This window comes from Sorex fumeus, unplaced genomic scaffold (genome assembly GCF_029834395.1).
Source record: "Sorex fumeus unplaced genomic scaffold, SorFum_2.1 ptg000136l, whole genome shotgun sequence".
NCBI classification, from domain to species: domain Eukaryota; kingdom Metazoa; phylum Chordata; class Mammalia; order Eulipotyphla; family Soricidae; genus Sorex; species Sorex fumeus.
In genome coordinates, this window is record NW_026606193.1 from 967,051 (window position 1) to 987,621 (window position 20,571).

Here is a 20,571-nt window from a genome sequence, read left to right on the forward strand (position 1 = left end):
ATGTTTTTAATATTTTAAGTTTTGAGGCTTATTTTATTAATCTCCCACATATTCTGAAGAATTCATTTTGGGAAAAAGGTATATTCTATACATGTCTCTAAAGTAAAGGTCATACACAATATTGTTTGCCTTTATTTTGTTTTTCCTTTGGATTATTCAAGTTGTTAATGAAAATTAAATCATGAACTATTACCAGTAAAGTCTAATCTTCCCTCAAATTCTGTCAGTTTTGACATTTTTAATGATTGATATTGAAAGGTGTTTTTAAGGAACATTTCCAATTCTTTTATTTATTTTGTGTCATAAAAATATTAAAACTAAAGCAATTCAAAGCTAAAAATAAATGATAAAATTTGAGTTACTTTTTACAAGAAAATAAGTTGACTGAATTCAGAAGAATAAAACAAAGTATGACTAAAATGAGATAGAGTTATAAGATAGTCCTGCAAATTGCAAATGTTGCCGAATATTTGTCCAAATCTTGAGGACTTTTTTAGTGAGTGTGGTTATCTCCCTTTGCTGTTAATCATTGGTGATTTGTTGATAGGACCTTAGTCATTGCTCCTACTGGAGAAAGTTATCAAGAGATAAAGGGTGAAGGTAGTGAAGTCATATTGACATTTAGAGCCTGTGAATGGACAAACCCAAGGAGAAAAGAATTTTCAACAAGAGTTATCCCTGAGTGATCACATGACATCATAACAAACAAGTATGCCATTTGGGTTATCTTTCTACTAAAATGATCAGAACTGCTCCTAAGATAATTCAAACTTTTAAACAATATATGCATATGTTGTCTTCCTAGGAAGAATAAGAAAAAAATTCAGTTCTCATTGCACACAAATGTTTACAGGGTTTTCAGAACTCTTTTATTTGTTTATGTTGGTGCATTAAGAGCTTCTTGACAAACATAAATAATTTTTTTAATTTATTTATTTATTGAATCACTGTGGGAAATGTTACAAAGCTTTCAGGTTTAGGTCTCGTTCATGCAAATATCAAACACATTTCCCTTTACCAATACTTATTTTTCACCATGAAGAACCCCAATAAACCCTCACCCCCCCAACCCTCCCAATGCCTGTGAGGCAGATGACACTCTAGTTAACACTCTATCTACTTTGACTAGATTCGTTGTTTTGATAAAAGATGCACCATTATTATTTAGAGTTTACACCCCCAAATCAGACATGCTGAAAAGGCATTGTGAAATGATTTGCTTTCCACAGCTGGGTTCAAGAATTAAAGGATGTCTTGGTATTGTAAATCTAAATGGTTTTGGATTTCTGCTACTTTACTTATTAACCCTGGAAGTATTTCTGCTTAAATAACTGTCAGATAATTAAGAGATTGGTTTCTGTGCTCTGGAGCCATGGCTGTGCCGGAGAGCCTCTCGTGGGGGGCAACCGGTGACTTCGGTAGGGCGTGAAGGACGAGCCGGAACGTCCTCCTTCCCATGAGGTTTCAGTCGCCCCACCATGACCAGCTCATACCTGGATTTCCACAAAGCTCCCAAGCGGCTGCTGTCCTGCTTTCCAGAGGGAGGAAGGCGGAAGGGACCAACACCCTTTCCCCTCCGGGCAGACATGGTGGCGTGGATTACCGCATAGTCCGTTCACTTTTCTGCTGCAAGCTGCTGGGCTCTGCATGAAGTCTTTGTGCTTCTGGAGCCATGGCCGTGCCAGAGAGCCACTCCAAACATAAATAATTTTTATTGCAAAATAACTCTACATTTAACCATTCTCTAATGCCTTACCTTAGCGCTTGTCTTGTTGACTGAGTTTGATCGTCCCTTTGAGAGTACATACGCTCTCAGTAGGAAACTCCCTAATTGCTTTCTAACTTTCAGAAAACCAAACTCGACACATAATCGTTAGCTCAGCAATGAGACTTGTTAATTCCAACCTGAATCATGTCAAATGAAGAAATGCACATAATACAGTTAAATGAAATATCGCAAGAACATAGCAGGAGGAACCAATGAATTCATCTTTGGAGGAGTAGGAACAGATGAGCTTATCTTTGTAGGATGAGAAAGATGTAACTCTGATACAGAGAACTCTCATCTAGGAAGATAGATTTATGTGAGTAATTCAAGCTCTTAAAATTCAGAGTGCTTTTACAAGAGTTAGTCTGGTACTGTCTTGTACAGAATACTTTTTTACATATACTTTAAAATATAGTGTCCATGTACCATGGAGAATTTCTTTTGAGATTAATTTGAAAATGAATATTGGTGTCAGAACTTGAAGTTGCAGTAATACTATGCTAGCAAAAAAATATTTCTATCAAAAACAGAAGTTTCTAAATATTCTTAAGTGTGATTAATATGATGAACTCTGTATTTAGGCAAAACAATGAATAATAGAGTGTCTGAAAGAATAATGACCAAGAGAGATCATTATGACAGTCAAATACAAGATGAATTATATAGTCTGGTAATGGTATGCATTAAAAAGAGGAGAAAATAATGAAGATATTTTGAAAACAGCATCAATATGATTCAGATTGTCGATAAAATACATATGTAACATGGGTTTTTATATTTAATAATTGAGTCACATTTCTATTAAATGGCATATTATTGAACTGCAATATGTTCATTGTGATATGATGATAAATATCATGGATCTGCTTAATATAAGGTACATGAAAGTTTAGCATATTATACTTTTCAATGAAGAAATTTAATATCTCAGGAGTATATCTGCTTGCTATTACTATGCACTAGTTAATTGCTAATATTGTAAATTAGTTAAACATGAAATGCTTCTACAGAAACAGCTGATCTTTTGACAGATGTTATGTTCATGTCTACATTTATAGTATAGTAACAACGTTTGAAAAGACCCTGGGTATGATTTTCATCTTTATGATGTTTTAACATTTAGTTTTTTGCTCCACATGTGATCTCATGCTCACTGGAAAATAATGTGTATTTGGCATATGAAGGGGTAGGAAGCCCTTGCGTGTTATTAATTGTGCCTCTTCTAATGCCTCTTCTGATGTTCTTATTTTCTCACTGACTTTGTTTGATCTGCCTAGTGATGAAAGTGGAGTGTTAAACTCTCAGTACTGTGGTGTTTCCACTGCTGCCTATATCCTCTGGCTCATTACCAGCTGATTCAAGAAATTTGCTACTCATTAGTTTGGTGAACATAGGCTGATGGAGGTTAAGCTTTCTTGGTTTATTGATCAGTGTATAATATCCATCCTGATAACTTATTATCACACACTTTAGTTTAAAAACTACTTGTTACAAGTGTGAAAATTCCTCCTTACTTGAGGTTTTGATTTGCCTGTATGATTGATTTTGCCTCTGTAAGACTGTTTAGTATGAAATGAAGTTGAGGTCTTTTTGACCAGAGAAGTAGGAGTTTGGACTTTATTTCCTGATCTATTCTACCATTATGTACCTTTAATTTGGGGGCTCAATCCATAGACATTTAGAGAAATTATTCACATTAGGTAATTTATTGCATTTCTTTTCAATGGAAAGTTTGATTATTTTGCAGTTTGACTTTGTTTGCTTTTTATTTTCTCCCATTGCATTTTAACTTTGGCCTATTGAATGGCAACTTACTTCTGTCCTCTTTTTTGTTGGTTTCTTCTAAAAAATGTTTTCTTGAAGTTTATTGAGTAGTTTATATCTGAAGTTCTATGATTATTCCCCCTTTTAAATTTGAAATTAGTTGGCCTGTCATTCATTTTTAGGATTGCCTTTTATTACACTCCTCATTCCTCTTATTTTACATCTATTTTTAATATCTTTTTTCCAGAGCTTTCTTTGCATATTTTAGGTAATTCAAAATTATTTTGCAGAGTCATTTTGGAGGTAATGATTGCTTTTGTCTATAGTTTATTTGAAAAGAGTTTCATTATTTTTTTTTAAAATTTAGGTGCTGTGATTTACAGTTCTGTTAATGATAGGGCTTTGTGTTTCAAATCTGAGTGATAACTTTGACAGATAGAGGATTATTTAGTGATGAAATTTTTTATTTGAATTTGTTATGCCATTCCCTTCTGACTTATAGAATTTAATCAGAGAAGTCTAAGATGATTTGTCTACGGCTCTCATTATATATGAGTCCATACTTTTCTCTTGCTAGTTTTAAAGGCCGTGTCTCTGTTCTTACCATTTTGATCACAATGCAAGTAGGTATTTTTCTGACAGGTTGCTGACCGGATCACTGACTCTCCCTGCCAGAACTCAGCCAGGGATGCTCTCCTCAGGCCAGTGCCTGGGGAAAGTTTTGCCCGTGGGAGGATGGTCACCAAATTCCTTTTTTTTTTTTTCTGTCATCTTGGTTCCCTCCCTTGATTTTTCACTTTTTATATGGAAACAATAATTTTCTTATAATGAAGTGCTACAAAACTGACGTTTATCAATTTGTCCAAAATTAATGTGTAACTGAAAGCAGTGACTATATCCAGGCTGGTTAAATCTCTGCTTACACTCTAAATAGGAAATAATCTGTTTTCAGATCAATGTCTTTTTCTTTCCTTCTACATTTGAGTTTGTTTATTAACATCAGGCAAGTTATAATATGGACACTCTAATCACTTAATCACTTAACTATCCGTTAGTTGTCGATTTGCTCGAGCGGGCGCCAGTAACGTCTCCATTTGTCCCTGTCGCGTGCTAGTGTAACCCAATGGCATCTGTTCGCTCTGAGAACATGAAGAGCATCAAACCGATCGTTCATGATTTGATGAAGAAATCTGACCATCTGGTAGGTGGGTGGCCACGTGGTCTTCTGATATCCCATGGAATCCAGTCGGTAACAGCTCTAGTCCAGCGGTCGTCTTTAAATCTCATTACGTGACCAGCCCATCTGATTTTTGACACCTTGGCAAACGAGACAGCGTCCCTGATTCTTGATCATTGACGGATGTCAGAACTCCGGATTCTTTCTCTCATTTGAGTGAAACGTGATATTCCAAGCATAGCTCTTTCTATTCTTCTTTGGGAGACCTGAATGGCGTTCTCATCTTCTTTGCGTAGGGCCCAGGTCTCTGAGGCATATGTTAATGCAGGAAGAACAGTGGAATCAAAGAAATGTGCCCGGAGCTGGCACATTTCTTAATTAGAAATCTTAGCTATTTCTAATATATAATAAAATTTAAAATTGTGTAGAAAATGCATGATTAATTTCAAAGGCTAATTCATTATTAGATGTTGAGCTGTTACAGTATTCCTTATTCCTTGATCATTGGCTTATGCCATTATATGTTTATACAGCAACCAAAAGCAAATGAAATCTGCCTTAAATTTTTAAAAATCACTCAAGATATCCCATTCATATAATTTTAAAAATTAGCAAATATATAGGAACAATGCACTAGGTACCTTGTCAGGTGCCTTTCAGGCCACTAAAATATTTGGAGGCTAACATAATCCCTACTTAATATCGACAATCAATATTCTGATATGTGTAAGAGCCACAAAAGTTCAAAGAAATGGAGCTGTAATGTAAAAGACAGGATAAATGGAATAAGATGAGTTGATTAAAACGAACAATTAGAGAATCTTTTTTTTTTCTGTTCAGAAGATAAATCTGAGTAAGCATTGCATGACACATGCTAATTTTCTTGATGAAAAATATAAGCATATTATGTAATTTTAATTATTGGAGTTTTTATGAGCCCCTGAAAGTGAATTGTTTTTCAGTTTCTGATATGGTTATTTCTTCGTTTTATTTATTTTTGTTGTCAAGGGAAAGAGAATACTGCTTAACCATTGCCTGCACCGGTCCCAGTTATGGCTTGATTGGTTGAGTACATGCCCATCCTAAGTGAAGCTTCAATCCAGTTCTGAAGACCCCATGGTCCCATAAGCAAAGCTGGGAGTGGCTCTCGGTCCCTGAGCGCTTTCTTGGGGTGGCCCCTACAAAAAAGTCTAAAATATAATGGCAACATTTACTGAGCTTTGGAAAGTAAGCAGTGAAAGAGAAATAGATTCAGATGAGTTCAAAGATGTCAAATATATTAGTCAATGGTTTCTAGCAAATGAAAACCAACTAGGCTCTTCAGAGATTATAGAGATTATAACATAATTTAAGACATTTAACATAAACATTGCAGGCTATCGAATATAGCCTGCCCACAGGGCAGAGTCTGGCAAACTCCCCGTGGCGCACCAAATATGCCAAATACCAGTAACAATGATGGGTCTCATTCTCCTAAAGAGCCTTGAATATAATCTCAGGGCTAGGATGAAAGAGACGTTACTGGGGCCTGCTCGAGGCAATCGACGAATAACATAAACATATATATTTACACATACATACATATAACATATAAGAGATTATAACATAGCAGGTAAATATTTTAAGCAAACATATGTCCAACAAGCTCTCAGTAGCTTGACGGTATTATAAAAAAGAAGACACGGGACTGAAGTGACAGCACATGGGTTAAGGCATTTGCCTTGCATGCGGCTAATCTGGGTTCAATTCCCAGCATCACATATGGTTCCCAGAGCACTGCCAGGAGTAATTCTTGAGTGCATGAGCCAGGAGTAACCCCTGAGCATCGCTGGTGTGACCGAAAAAGCAAACATAAACAAATAAATAAGAAGACAACTTATTTTATTAGTTAATAGCTTTTGTGTTGGGGGCCGTTGCCAGCTGTACTCAAGGCTCACTCCCAACACGCCTCCAGGACCCATCCCTGGTCTGGGGTCAAACCCCAGAGCCGTGTGCCAGCTAAGCTCGCAACCCACCCTTCCATGTCTCTGGCCCAATACTTTATTTTTTAATAAATGATGCAGATAAGTGGGTAGGAGTTCAGAAATTTATGGTGGTTCGTCCCAGTCAAAAAGGAAGTAATGTATCAGTTTTTATCCTGTTGTTAGAGTATAATCTCCATTTTTTTAATCTGTTAGGTATTGATTTTATAATTGTGCTTGCTTCTTGAGCTTTTCTTCTTTCCTATCTATTTCGTAGATCACATGATCTAAATCATTTTGTTACAAATACTTAAGAAAAGAAAATGTTGGATTTTTACTAGTAGTGATGAAGGCTGAACTGATCTCTGATATCTTTAACAATATAATTCTAACGAGGAGTGAGGGAATTAAAACTTCTTGCGTGTATATGTGACACATGTGATTATCTCATGGTTTCGAATTAGTTGTTTAGCTGAATGACAGTACATTGAGATATTGATTATTTTGCCATCTGAATTTTATTATGTAATTGTGGATATGTCAAACACGGTAACAACAAAGTCTCACAATGGAGACGTTACTGGGCCCACTCCAGCAAATCGAAGAACAGGACAGTGACAGTGACAGTGACAATTATGGATGATATTTAACTAAAATTTTATTTCTATATTGAGAAGAATTTAGAAAATTTGGAGCCGAGTTCAATTCCTCCGCCACTCTCGGAGAGCTCAGCAAGCCACTGAGAGTATTTCGCCTGCACCGCAAAGCCTGGCAAACTACCCATGATGTGTTCTATATGCCAAACACAGTAACAATAAGTCTCACATTGGAGACGTTACTAGGCCCGCTCGAGCAAATCGATGAACAACAGGAGGACAGTGCTACTATGATTATCAGTAAAAACAAAAATAAAAACAAAAAAAACACAATGCATTGTTATACTTATATCTGCATTGTGGGGGTATTCCACACAAATATAACTCTTCATAATGTCAAAAATCTTATGATTATTAAAAAGAAAATATTTGTTAAAATAATTTTAACCATCAAATTTAAATTTAGTTCAAATCATTCAATTTTAATCATTTAATTCCTTCATTTTCAAGCTATTTTTGAAGAGTTGTTTTTTATCATTTAGTCATTCATTCAAGAAATGTTATTAGATAAGTATTATATCCTATATCATAAGCATTATGGACACAAAAGCAATGTATTTAGAGCTATTCAGGAAAATACAACAGGAAGTTGTATTTGTATGATCTAATAAATGTATACTAGAAATCTGATTAATTCTATCTCAATCTGATTTTTTCTTAAGAATTTCTAAACCATTTATCAAGAATCATTTTAGCCTTTCGTCTAATTTTAGTGATAGAAGGTTTAAAATATGAATACTTTAATATGAATGAGAAAAAATTCGTTTCCTTTTGACAGCTACTGGAGTATAAAATAAACTACACGTTTTTGCATGACTATAGAATCTCTGATCTTCCTAAAGGAGCATGGGAATATATTTCACCTAACCTTGTGAGTTATGTCGAAATTTCCTATACAGCCTCTTTATGGAGTGGGAAGGTTTATTTGAGTACTTGAAATATGGAGGCAAAAAGGGCAAGGGAAGTGAGTGAAAATAGGTTTGGAAGACAAATAGCTCTTCCTCTCAACTTGATGCTGAATTCTGACTGTGATGATGGGTCTAAGCCCAGATAAGTCAAATAATCAAATATAAAAATCGCAGTGGCTTTAGAATAAATTGCTGGGCACTTGAATTTGAAAGGTTCTTTGGTTGATTTAAAGCTGTTGAGTTCTGCTTATATATCAAAGAAGATGAAACCACTGCAGGTTTCTTTATAAATTCATTATCCCAGCATTTTTCCATTACAAATATGACACGAAAGAAGATGAGTTGATGTCATTAGTTGCCTATGATTTTTAATTATTCCATAATTGTTTAGTTGTAGCATTAGATTAGATGTGTTTTCTAACCTTCTAACACCATGTCTATATGTAGTTTGCTACTAGTACATATGTAGTTCAGTTATTGAATATAAATAACCAAGTTGAAAATATAATTACAAGCACTATTATCTTGATAATTTTACCCTTGATATACTGTTCCATTTTTTCTTTAAAAAAAATCTAGTAACTATATGTTGTTTTCTGGATTACAAAACAAACAAACAAACACTGTCCTCCCGTTGTTCATCGATTTGCTCGAGCAGGCCCAATAACGTCTCCATTGTGAGACTTGTTGTTACTGTGTTTGGCATATTGAATATGTCACAGGTAACTTGCCAGGCTCTGCCGTTCGGGCGAGAGACTCTCAGTAGCTTGCCAGACTCTTTGAGAGGGGCGGAGGAATCAAACCTGGCTTGGCCAGGCTGGCTGCGCTCAAGGCAAACGCCCTACTGCTGTGCTATCGCCCCTGGATTAAAACCCAGTAAAGAGAGGTGATATTCACTCAAGGTAACTACAGTCCACAGGCTGTCATTTAAAAAGCTGTTTAAAATTTAAGCACAGTGGAGTTTATTCCCAATTCAAGCAGCTTGATCAATGGCTCAATAACTAGCAGTACTCCTACATTACTCCACTTTTCCCAAATATTCAGGTGTATTAATGAATTCTAGTAAATCTGCCATGACTCCATTATTTGACTCATATCCAACCTCTGAATTTTTCTGTCTTCTTTATTTTTTCTCTAAGTTACAATAGCTTTAAAGATCTATCAAAATATGTTTTTTCACCTTTATGGTCATATGTATGGCTCATATGCTGGTTTGTACAGTGAATAATTTATGGAAAATATCTATGAACTATATTTATTCACTGAAATTAGATAGTAATATACATATTACTGTGATATATTTAGTTAGTATATGTAACTATAAATGAGGTGATAGGTAAATACATATTATATATCATTAAACTAGAAGATTTTAACACTATTAGTTATATCTTGAATCTTCTAAGCTAATACATGGTATCAGTTAGCTCTTACTAAACTAATATATCTGTAACGATAAAATGTAATTATGGTTCATTATAAGGTTGGAATAGGAATGCAATTATTTATAATGATATAACAACTTTATAATAATATTGATATATACATTAACATATTTGACAAATGTTTTTGTAAAAAACAGTTAACCTTTATAATACTTCTGAGTTTCTCTCCAAAATATTTTCAGTGGAGAAGGGCAGGAAAAGAGCCAAATATACTTAAAAAAGAATTTAAGATCACAGAATAAATTATGAAGTATGAGACTTCAAAAATCATAACTTCTATGGGCAACTCCTAAGCCTTGGTTCATGCTTTCTTAATTTATTTAGGGTAGTTTATATATATGGGCTGGAGCGACAGCACAGCAGGTAGGGTGTTTGCCTTGCACACAGCCGATGGGGGGTTCAATTCCTCTGCCCCTCTCGGAGAGTCTGTCAAGCTCCCCATGGTGTATTTGATATGCCAAAAACAGTAACACAAAGTCTCACAATGGAGACATTACTGGTGTCCACTCTAGCAAATCGATGAACAACGGGAGGACAGTGCTACAGTGCCGTGCAATATATATATATATGTATATATATGTATATACATATATATATATATTTTTTTTTTTTTAGCCCGCTTTCACATTTAACGGATAACGCATACCAGTGTAAACCTCTGCCCAAGAGCCGTAGTTGTTCACAGCAGTCACACAGGTCAACTTAAATAATCTAAGACATCTAAATAATCTAAATGGTGATAGTTTCAAACTGAAAAAAAAAAATTAAAACTCAGCAGTTGTGAAAACAAACTCTGCTTACCGTGTGTAAAACAAAGCCAAGACTAAACTAGGCAAGCGTCATGACAACTTTGGGCTCTTAAAGTCTTTGTTGTCATTGTAATTTTCTTGAAATTAATTTAAAATGTGATCACTGTATGGATCCATACCCTCCAGTAGTTAAGTTTTTAGTGTGACCTGATCATGCTTCAAACGTTCAGTATTCATTCAATAAGTAAATGAATACCTAGACGCTGATGGACAGGCACGTTGGATTTCATCTGCTTGCAATGATACATTGAGTTTCTATGTGTGTCTACTTTGCTTTGTGCTCAAGAAATTTGATCTGTCCTGACTGCTGAAAGGGTTCCTTTTCCTTTTGAATTCAGTTTTTCTCTAAAAAAGAGCAATGGAATGAACAAGGAGAACTCTTTTGGATTATTTATTTGTCTGCCGATCAATCTCATAGACACAGCATGAGCACCCCTTTTCTTGGCCAGACAGCTCTTACCTCCAGTCAATAAAACTCCCTTCTTGGTTAAGAGTGTTAAAAGGGCCTCACTGTAACTAAACCTGGGTTTTGCACCACTCCTTAGAATTTCCTTTTGACAGTTCTTACACTTTCCTAATTTGAGCATTCCTCTGTTTTCTGCTGAAATCTTAAGCACTATAGAGAGTCGATAGAATTTTTATTCTTTGAGATTCATGTTGATAGTGGGATTTTACTTTTGAATTCCCATCATGTCTACATATGGTGATATTTCCAGTATGTAACATAATTATGCTGCATTTAATTATTGCATATGTAAATAAGTGTAGTTCTAAAAAGAACAATTAGAAGTTACTTGGTTCTTATTAACTCTTGGGCCTTTCATTAAAGAGTGTACCAGTATGTGGTGGTCCTGTAAAATAGGGTCTCTAAGTCTGAGTAAATGAAGTTTCCCAAGTTTACAGCATCGGTAGTTGGCAGAAAAATTGTTATTTCAACTGAAGTACATGAATCCGTTAGTCACAATAACCACAATTTAAGCAACTAGACTGTAATGTGTGGGGTTGACAGAATTTAGTAGATAAGTATAATGACAGAATTTTTAACTAGAAATAAATAAGTATTTAGCACAATGTAGTTGGCAGTTAAATGTTAAAATTTCCATGTTTGTTAAATTGTAACAATAGAGGGGAGAAAAAGAGAAGCATTGAATTTTTTACAGCTTAAACCAAAATTGTGAGGTAATGTATGATGTGGTAATACGGTACATATAAAGGCAATGAATGTTTTACACCTTACAAACTGACACAAAACTTGTATACCTTTTTAAAACCAATTGAAGTACCATATAGTTAGGACCCAGATAAAAGTTAAACACAACTAACCAAAACTTTGTATAGAATTTCCTTTAACTATTTAATGATCTGCTATCATCTAAAGTATCGTAAGTAATTTTTTAACAAGTTATCACATATATGAAAAATAATGAATTGTTAAAATCTTCAAGCAGTTACCTTCATGGAGTACAAAGCTTTCATTATTTATGTACAGTTTGAGGTTTCCTCCTTAGCCCTCAGCTTATCAAAGTAAAATTCATAAGCCAAAGTTTGGTACACTGATATTCGTTCTGCATAACGAAAGTAGGGCATTCGCTAGCTCTACTTGTAAAAATGAATTTAGACACTAGAGTAAGGATTAATTCACACTACAATTACATTTCCCTGAATTGATCAAATTTTTTTCACTGCAGTAGAACACACCTCAGGCTTACTCCTGGCTTTGTACTAAGGGATCACCCCTGGCATAAGACAGCACCCTACCCACGTTCCTCTCATTCTGCCTCCAGAATTGATCATATTCATATAAATACTAAGTTCAAAGCTCTTAGGGCAGGAGAGATAGTACGTCGAGGAGGGCACTTACCTTGCACAGGGCTGACCTGGATTAGATCTCCAGCATCCCATATGTCCCCGAGCACTGTTGAGAGTAAGTCCTGAGCACAGGGTCAGAAGTAACCCCTGAGCATCTCCAGATGTGACCCCCAAACAAAAACAAACAACAAAGCAGCTGTTCTTAAAGGGATTTAATAGATTGAGCTTGTATTTATCCAGGTCACTGTCACTATCACTGTCATCGATTTGCTCGAGCAGGCCCAGTAACATCTCCATTGTGACACTTGTTGCTGTGTCTGGCATATCGAATACGTCACAGGGAGCTTACCAGGCTTTGCCGTGCGGGCGAGATACTCTCAGTAGCTTGCCGGGCTCTCCAAGAGGGGCGGAGGAATCGAACCTGGGTGGACCAGGTCGGCCGCGTGCAAGGCAAACGCCATATTCGCTGTGCTATGGCTCATTTACTGTGAGAAATTCTACCTTTGTAGGTGACAAATGCATATATAAAAAATGGTTAATAAGTGTAGTACATGAATGCCAAAGATGATATATATACCAAATAATTTCTTTTTTAAGCTTAAATTTTTTGAAAGTTTCTGTGCTTCTCAACTGTTCAGGTGATTCAAAATGTTTCTTTGACTCAGGGAATAAACCTTTACATGCCACCAGACATTATCAATTTATTCTCATCTTAAAAACATTTTTTTCTTAAAGAGAAAAAAAAAAGCAGCAATAGCGATAGTAAAAGCCCTAAAACTAGGAGAGGCCTTACTTCCTGTCAGGGTTAGAAAAATCAGTGAAGACTATCAGAAGTTCTAGATCACAGTGAGGGTCCCAACAGCTACAAAGCTCTGCTCTTACCACTTCTCCATCCCCTCATCCCCTGCTCTCTGCCAAGTTGCATAGCACACACACACACACACACACACACACACACACACACACTTAGCTACACAAAAATGCATTTACAAAAATTACAGGGACTGGAGAGATGTTCCATGAGGAAGGGCCTTCTAGCATCCTGCCTATGCAGATTTGATTCCAGGACCACCTGGAGTTTGATTCCCTGATCCAGGAGTGACCCCTGGGATGGAGCTAAGAGGAAGCCCTAGCACGGCCAGTATCCCCCCTGCTCCAGGCCCAAGGAAAACGTGGCTATCAGCACTTTTCTGTCCAAAATTTCTTGGTTTAATCTTGGTTATAGAACGGACCTTTCTCATTTCTGTCTTTAAAAAAGTGAGCAATGTAATCGTTCCTGTTATTTTTTTTCTTTTGATTTTTTTTAACCTCCTCACTGTTACTTGAAACTCATTAATTTGCTCATATTATCGTTTGGATGGTATTAAGAATTATGAGTTAAACTTTCTTTTGTATATTGAGAGAATATACACATACATATTGTATAAGTGTACATATATATGTATTTGCTTATATTTGTATACCTATCTATCTCTCTAACAGCTTGAATTACCTTATTACCTTTCTATCAAAGCCACAATTTTTCTAAACGATTTTAATGTTAATGTAAGGGCTGGAGCGATAGCACAGTGGTAGGGCGTTCACCTTACAAGCGGCCAACATGGCCGACCCGAGTTCGATTCCTCCGCCCCTCTCGGAGAGCCTGGCAAGCTACCGAGAGTATTCGATATGCCAGACACAGTAACAACAAAGTCTCCAATGGAGACGTTACTGGGCCCGCTCGAGCAAATCGATGAACAACGGGAGGGCCTTTACCTTTACCTTTTTACAAAAGTTCTTTTTGCCACATGTCCCTCATATTTGTGTCTTTTATCTAGTTAGTCCAGTTAACACTGTAGCACTGGAGCACTGTCCCCGCATTGTTCAAGGATTTGTTCTAGTGGGCCCAGTAATATCTCCATCGTGAGACTTGTTGTTACTGTGTTTGGCATATTGACTACGTCACAGGGAGCTTGCCAGGCTTAGCCTTACAGTCGAGATACTCTTGGCAGCTTGTCGGGCTCTCCGAGAGGGGCGGAAGAATAAAACCCGTCTCAGCTGGGCCGGCTGCAAGCAAGGCAAACGCCCTACCACTGTGCTATCGCTCCAGCATGGTCCAGTTATCAAGCATTCCAAAATAAAATCCTTTTTAATGTTCCAGCTATTACTTTCTTATATATAAAATGTCCTCGCTGAAAAAGAGTATTCAAAGTCCTGACTGGGTTGGCAATACACATTATTGAGAACATGTTGTATATGGTAAAGATATTTTTTTATCATTTTGGTTACCTGTGGCATTGGCATCAATTTCTTGAGTCACAGATGATTATAGATGCTTAAGACCCACCATGAAATTGTGAGGATTAAATAAATGTCTTTGTAAAGTATTTTCCCCCCTTTCTCCCAGATATAGAAAATTCCTGGACTTCTGCTTTAACTTCTGATCTATAGATTAATCTGTACTGATCTCACTATCACTGTCACCCTGTTGTTCATCAATTTGCTCGAGCAGGCACCAGTAATGTCTCCATTTGTCCCTGTCATGTGCTAATATAGCCCGATGGCATACTGGGGGCTCTTTCAGGGTCAGGAGAATGAGGACCATTATTGTTACTGTTTTTGGCTTATCGAGTATGCCATAGGTAGCTTGCCAGGTTCTGCCGTGTGGGCAGGATACTCTCAGTAGCTTGCCAGGCTCTCCGAGAGGGATGGAGGTTTTTATGGCAGCCTCTAATCACCTCTACAGGTTTTCCCAGTCAGGCATATATGTGGGCTAGATACTATTGGTAGCCTGCTTAGTTGTCTGAGAGCAAGAACTAGACAATAAGAGGTCGCGGTCAGGAGCTTGGTTTTATAGTCTCTGGATTCTGTTCACACGGTGGGGTCACATGACAGTTGGTGGGTGTAACAATCTAGCTACTGGAAGACGGGGAATCTGAGTGGAGGAGGCCCAGTCGTGATCCAAGCAGGCTTGGAGATTTCAAACCTGGGTCCCGCACACCTGGGTTCCTCTGCTGGTTCCTTCATGCCTGAGGCTCATCTGAGCATGTGGAGAGTGGCCTTGAGTATGGCTGTGGCTGGTTCCAGAGGTCTTCAGCTACCGGGATTCTGCTCGAGGTGGGGAGGGAAACTCAACCTGCCCCCCTCCAATGGGCCCTGGTAAGAACAGCCAGGCGTGGGAGCAGGAGACTCTGTATTGTTCTTCTCCAGGAGCTTGGTTTTATAGTCTCTGGATCTTGGCTGTTGATGGGGTTACATTGCAGTTGTTGGGTGTAACTGATATATATATGTACACATATATTCATATATGTCAAACTATTTTTCATATATCTTCTATATTTCCATCTATTATTTGAGTTACCTTCACCCTCTTAATACATTTTCCTTACTTTGACAATTTATGCATTTGCTTATTAGAATTTAGATTAGTACTCATCTTAATAAATTATCTGCCTGTTAATTAGAAAAACAGATCACTTAAGGTTTATCGGAAATTGACACTGTGAAAAACTTTCAGTTTGTCTTCTTTTAATTATGTCTAAAAGTGAATAATGATATTTAAAACTTTATTAATATGAGATGAAATAGATTAACTGTCTCATTTAGACTGAATTAGAACTTACAATTTTTGAGATCTTTTTCTTGTCTACAAGCTTTAAAATAGCTCTATTTTTAAGTTTGTTTTATTTTTTAAATTTTTATTAATGAAACACCATGAGGTACATTTGTAGACTTACAAATTTAATAATATGGAATGCGTCACGAATTTGCGTGTTATCCTTAGCAGGGACCATGCTAATCTTCTCTGTTTCGTTCCAATTTCAGCATATGTACTGCCGAAGCGAGCACTATTTTTAAGTTTTAAGCAATTTATGTTCAGAGAAAAATCGAGTATAGGGCCACAGTGAGGGGGCTCTGTGTTCAAATCCATGCCTCACGGGTATGGGTTTAATCCTTGGCACGAAAAGAAAAAACTGTGAGAAAAGTGGGAAGTAATCATGTGATCATCTCCACCTCATACTCAAGGAACACATGACAGAAGTGTACTTTTAACAATCACAAAGAATAGAGTCAAATCAACAGTTCTCTCAGTTACACCACTCTCCACTCTTGGTGCCTTACATTCCAGGGGTTGTGACAAATGGATAGTGACATGTATTGATCATTTTGTGTCACACAGAACCGTTTCGCCACCATAAAATCCCTGAGCACTTTGCTTAAATATACTTTTAAACCCCTTCAACATCTGTTAACGAACGTTTCTTTAAATGTCTCCAAAATGGACTTTTCTCAGAATGCCTTGTAATTGTTTCATTGTTGTTTCTTTTTGGGTCACCCCAGAAAATGCTCAGGGGTTGCTCCTGGCTCTGCACTCAGGAATTACCCTTTGCAGTGCTTGGGGGACCATATGGGATGTTGGGGATCGAACCCGGGTTGGCCATGTGTAAGGCAAACGCCCTACCGGCTATGCTATAGCTTCAGCCCCCATTGTTTCATTTTTGTTTTGTGGAATTTTGGGCCACACACAGCAGTGATCAGCCTTTGTTTTGTAGCCAGGGATCAAACCTGGCCGTAATCAAGGGACCATCTGTGGTGCCAGGGATTGAATGATATCATCTGCATGCAACACCTTATAATCTGTACCATCTCTCTTTGGCAGCCTCGATAATTCTATAGAACTCTATAGAATATAACTTTTTTTCATGTTGATTTATTTCTCTGCCATGCATATTATTATTTTCAGAAGGATTTTAGGTCCCATGGTTGTAGTCATGCTAATTTTCATGGTATTGTTTTCTAAGCTTGCTACATCTGCCCCAGCACCAACGTGCTAAGATGTTTCACCAACATCCCTGTTGTACTTACTAGGAGTATACTTCTCATCCACTCCTAGTAACTTCAATTTTGTATTCAGAAACCCAGGGTGTGTCTCCCATCCCAGTTGTCCATTACCTCAGTTTTTCTCCATCACTGTAGATGAGGGGGACCATCTGATATTGGTTTTTTTCCCTCTGACTGTTCACTGCATGTCATACCTTCAAGTTCATTCTACTTTGCAGTGATAATGAATACATTTTATATGTCTGCTAGTCATCCCCACAGTTTCTCAGAGAAGTGTCTGTTTTTCTACTTATTGGGCCACACCCACTGCTACTTAGGGAATCAGTTCTGTACTTGGGAGTCATGTGGGTGCTGCTCAGGGTTCATGTGGTATTGGGGTTGAACCAAGATATCCCACATGCAGAACTGACTTTGCATGCCCTGAGCTGTCTCTCCAGGGCCTTCTGTCTGTGTTTCAATGAGCTACTTGTTTTATTGTGACTGACATTTGTGAGTGTTGTATATAACTTTCTGGTTTGTTTTCTCAATAATGAGAATGGGTGATTAAGTCCCCTTCCAAAATTGTGTTACCCTTGCTTCATCTACTCAGTCTCATGGAAGTTATACGCTGATTAGATTGGAGTCCTCCTGATGAATTGATTGCTTAGCCAAGATTCAACTTTTAGCTCTTATCTCATTACTTTCTTTAGCTTAATTTGGTTTGGTTTGGTACATACATGGCTGTCCCTGGTGTTTTTAGTCTATTACTAGACAATATGACTGCAAAGCAATAATATGCATGCAAAGAACGCACCTAGAGTCCTGTACTATAACTCTAAGGACTAGATTTTTTATTTTATACCTATTTCAGTAAGTTTATGCTTTCCAAAATTAAACTGCCCTTTTTTGTGATCTTGATTGTTTTATTTCTACATAATGTCTATAAAATTGTTATGTATATCTATCTGAATAAGTTGTATTAAGTTTTTTTTAGGCTATACATTTAGAGGAAATTATAGTATAATGTACAGTAATAAATGGCTTAAAAATTAAGAAATTTCAAAGAAATTTTATTTTGTGATATGGAGATCTAGGTTACTCCACTTCCCTTTTCTACATGAATTTTTTATTCTTCTTCATCATTACATTTATTGGTGAGTTTATTTCGTTGTTAGACACATCAGGTAGAGTGCTGGGGTACTACAGAAAGTGTTCAGGAAACCATAAGATGTGGGACTCAAACCCAGGACTTGCAAGAAAATCATGCTTTCCAACCCTAGACATCCTGCTAGTATTTTCATCATTAAATTTAGATGGAGGAGGTTGAGGATCACCCCTGATTAGCAATTACTTGATTTAAAATTTAAATTTTGGAAACTTTCAACCCAGTAGAATATTTTAAGATAAAAACTCTATATTTGCAAGTAGCCTATAAAATTGCAGGGCCAATAAATGGATTTGAAAGTATATCTAAATGTCATCAAGGCTGATGTGACCATACTCTAAATTTATTTTACAAACAGTATATATGAAAGTAAATCTATAATTTTCAATTTGCCAAGCAGAGAACTATCTCAAGTATCCAGAATGTCCACACCTTCATTTAATGTGCCTTCTTTTCTACTAGTATTGTACTTGTTTTCTTAGAAGATAATTCAATTAAGAAAATGAGAAGAGAAGGTGAATTGTTTGAGCGGGCCCAGTAACGTCTCCATTGTGAGACTTGATGTTACTGTGTTTGGCATATCGAATACTTCACGGGTAGCTTGTCAGTCTCTGCCATGCAGGCGAGATACTCTCGGTAGCTTGCTGAGCTCTCCAAGAGGGGCAGAGGAATCGAACTCAGGTCAGCCATGGTGACCGCTTGCAAGGCAAATGCCTTACCACTGTGCTATCACTCCAGCCCAGAGAAGGTGAATATTTATGCAAATTTCATGGCTGGCCTAGGAATATTTCTTCTCTCTTTGAAACGTTTTTGATTCACATTTCCAAATATATATTCTCTAATCACATATTTCTAAACTTACCATAAATTAATGGTTATTGAATCCAAAAATACTAACAACACTAGTACACAATAAAAGGTTATTGGTCTGTCTTTTTAATACATGTTGAATATAGTAAATAAAATAATCTATGATTTGATTTAGTCCAATTTCTGCCTCATAATAATTGATCAATAAGAAGCTGTAACTAATTATGTTAAAGTCCTATATATTTCACTGGGAAAACAGTGGAGATATAAAATTGACTTCCAAACCAATGACATTAATCATATATATTTCTTTTTTAACAAAGGATCTAAATTCTTAAATTTAATAAAAAATATAGTCAGATAATAGACATTTGGGACAGAAGAAAAGTCTTTAAGGAAGACCAGGACCTTATTTAAGACAAACATTTTGATTTATAGTGTGTATGCTATCAATTGGCCTCAGTTGGATTGCCTTTTATTATTTTATTTTTATGTTTTGCAATGTATCTTAGTTGGATCATAAAAAAGCACTGTGTCCTTATGGAGTATGTTTCATCTGAAGGTCAATGTGCTTTCAAACTCATTGATCCTTCTTATCCCTTAGGGTATATAATATGTTGTGTAAGTAAAATTATTGAAAGTTAAACTATATAAACAAATTTTCCCTATCATGATGAAGTTAAATGACCAAACCAACTGAAATTAACCCATTTCAGTTACAGACGTGAAGCTTCAAATGGCATGCATAGCCTAGAATTGGAGGCTTCCAAATATTTAACTTTAACGTAATATTTAACTTAAAACAGCATTGATAAAAAGAAAACGATAAACAGGTTAACAAGACGTGTTTCTGTACATATCAAAAGAGGCACAGTATTTGCAGTCATTTTGCCAATATATGGAGAAGTAACTCAACAGTGACAACTAACCCTAGTTTTAATCTTCTTACATGATTTAATTAACATTTTAATATTCTATAACTTACCAGTATACTTCATATTAGAGATTCTGGTCTTTCACAACTAGTGAATGGGTCAGTCCTTTCATTTGTTGGAGGGGGACACACACAGCAATGCACAGGGGTAACTGGCTCTGCACTCAGGAATTGTTCCTGGTTCTTGGGGGACCAGACGGGATGCCCTGGATTAAATACACTATGGCAACACGTAAGGCAAATGCCTTACCTTTTATACTATCACTCTAAGGTAAAGGTAAAGGTAAAGGCCCTCCTGTTGATCGTCGATTTGCTCGAGCGGGCCCAGTAACGTCTCCATTGGAGACTTTGTTGTTACTGTGTCTGGCATATCGAATACTCTCGGTAGCTTGCCGGGCTCTCTGAGAGGGGCGGAGGAATCGAACTCGGGTCGGCCATGTTGGCCGCGTGCAAGGCGAACGCCCTACCCGCTGTGCTATCGCTCCAGCCATACTATCACTCTAGTCCCTTCAATCAATCCTTTCTTTAGAAGAAAGTGGGTTGTCATAAATAGAGTCCATGTAGT

At 36.8% G+C, this 20,571-nt stretch overlaps 1 protein-coding gene and 1 non-coding gene across 2 annotated transcripts in view; one reads left to right on the top strand and one right to left on the bottom strand.

Moving 5' to 3' along the window:
- CCSER1 (coiled-coil serine rich protein 1) overlaps positions 1–20,571 on the top strand; it is an 896,462-nt gene that overhangs the window by 845,267 nt on the left and 30,624 nt on the right. The gene's annotated exons all lie outside the window — the stretch shown is intronic.
- LOC130015897 (U6 spliceosomal RNA) lies at positions 16,020–16,125 on the bottom strand. Its single transcript, XR_008791189.1, has one exon. It is a non-coding gene; the product is annotated as a U6 spliceosomal RNA (small nuclear RNA).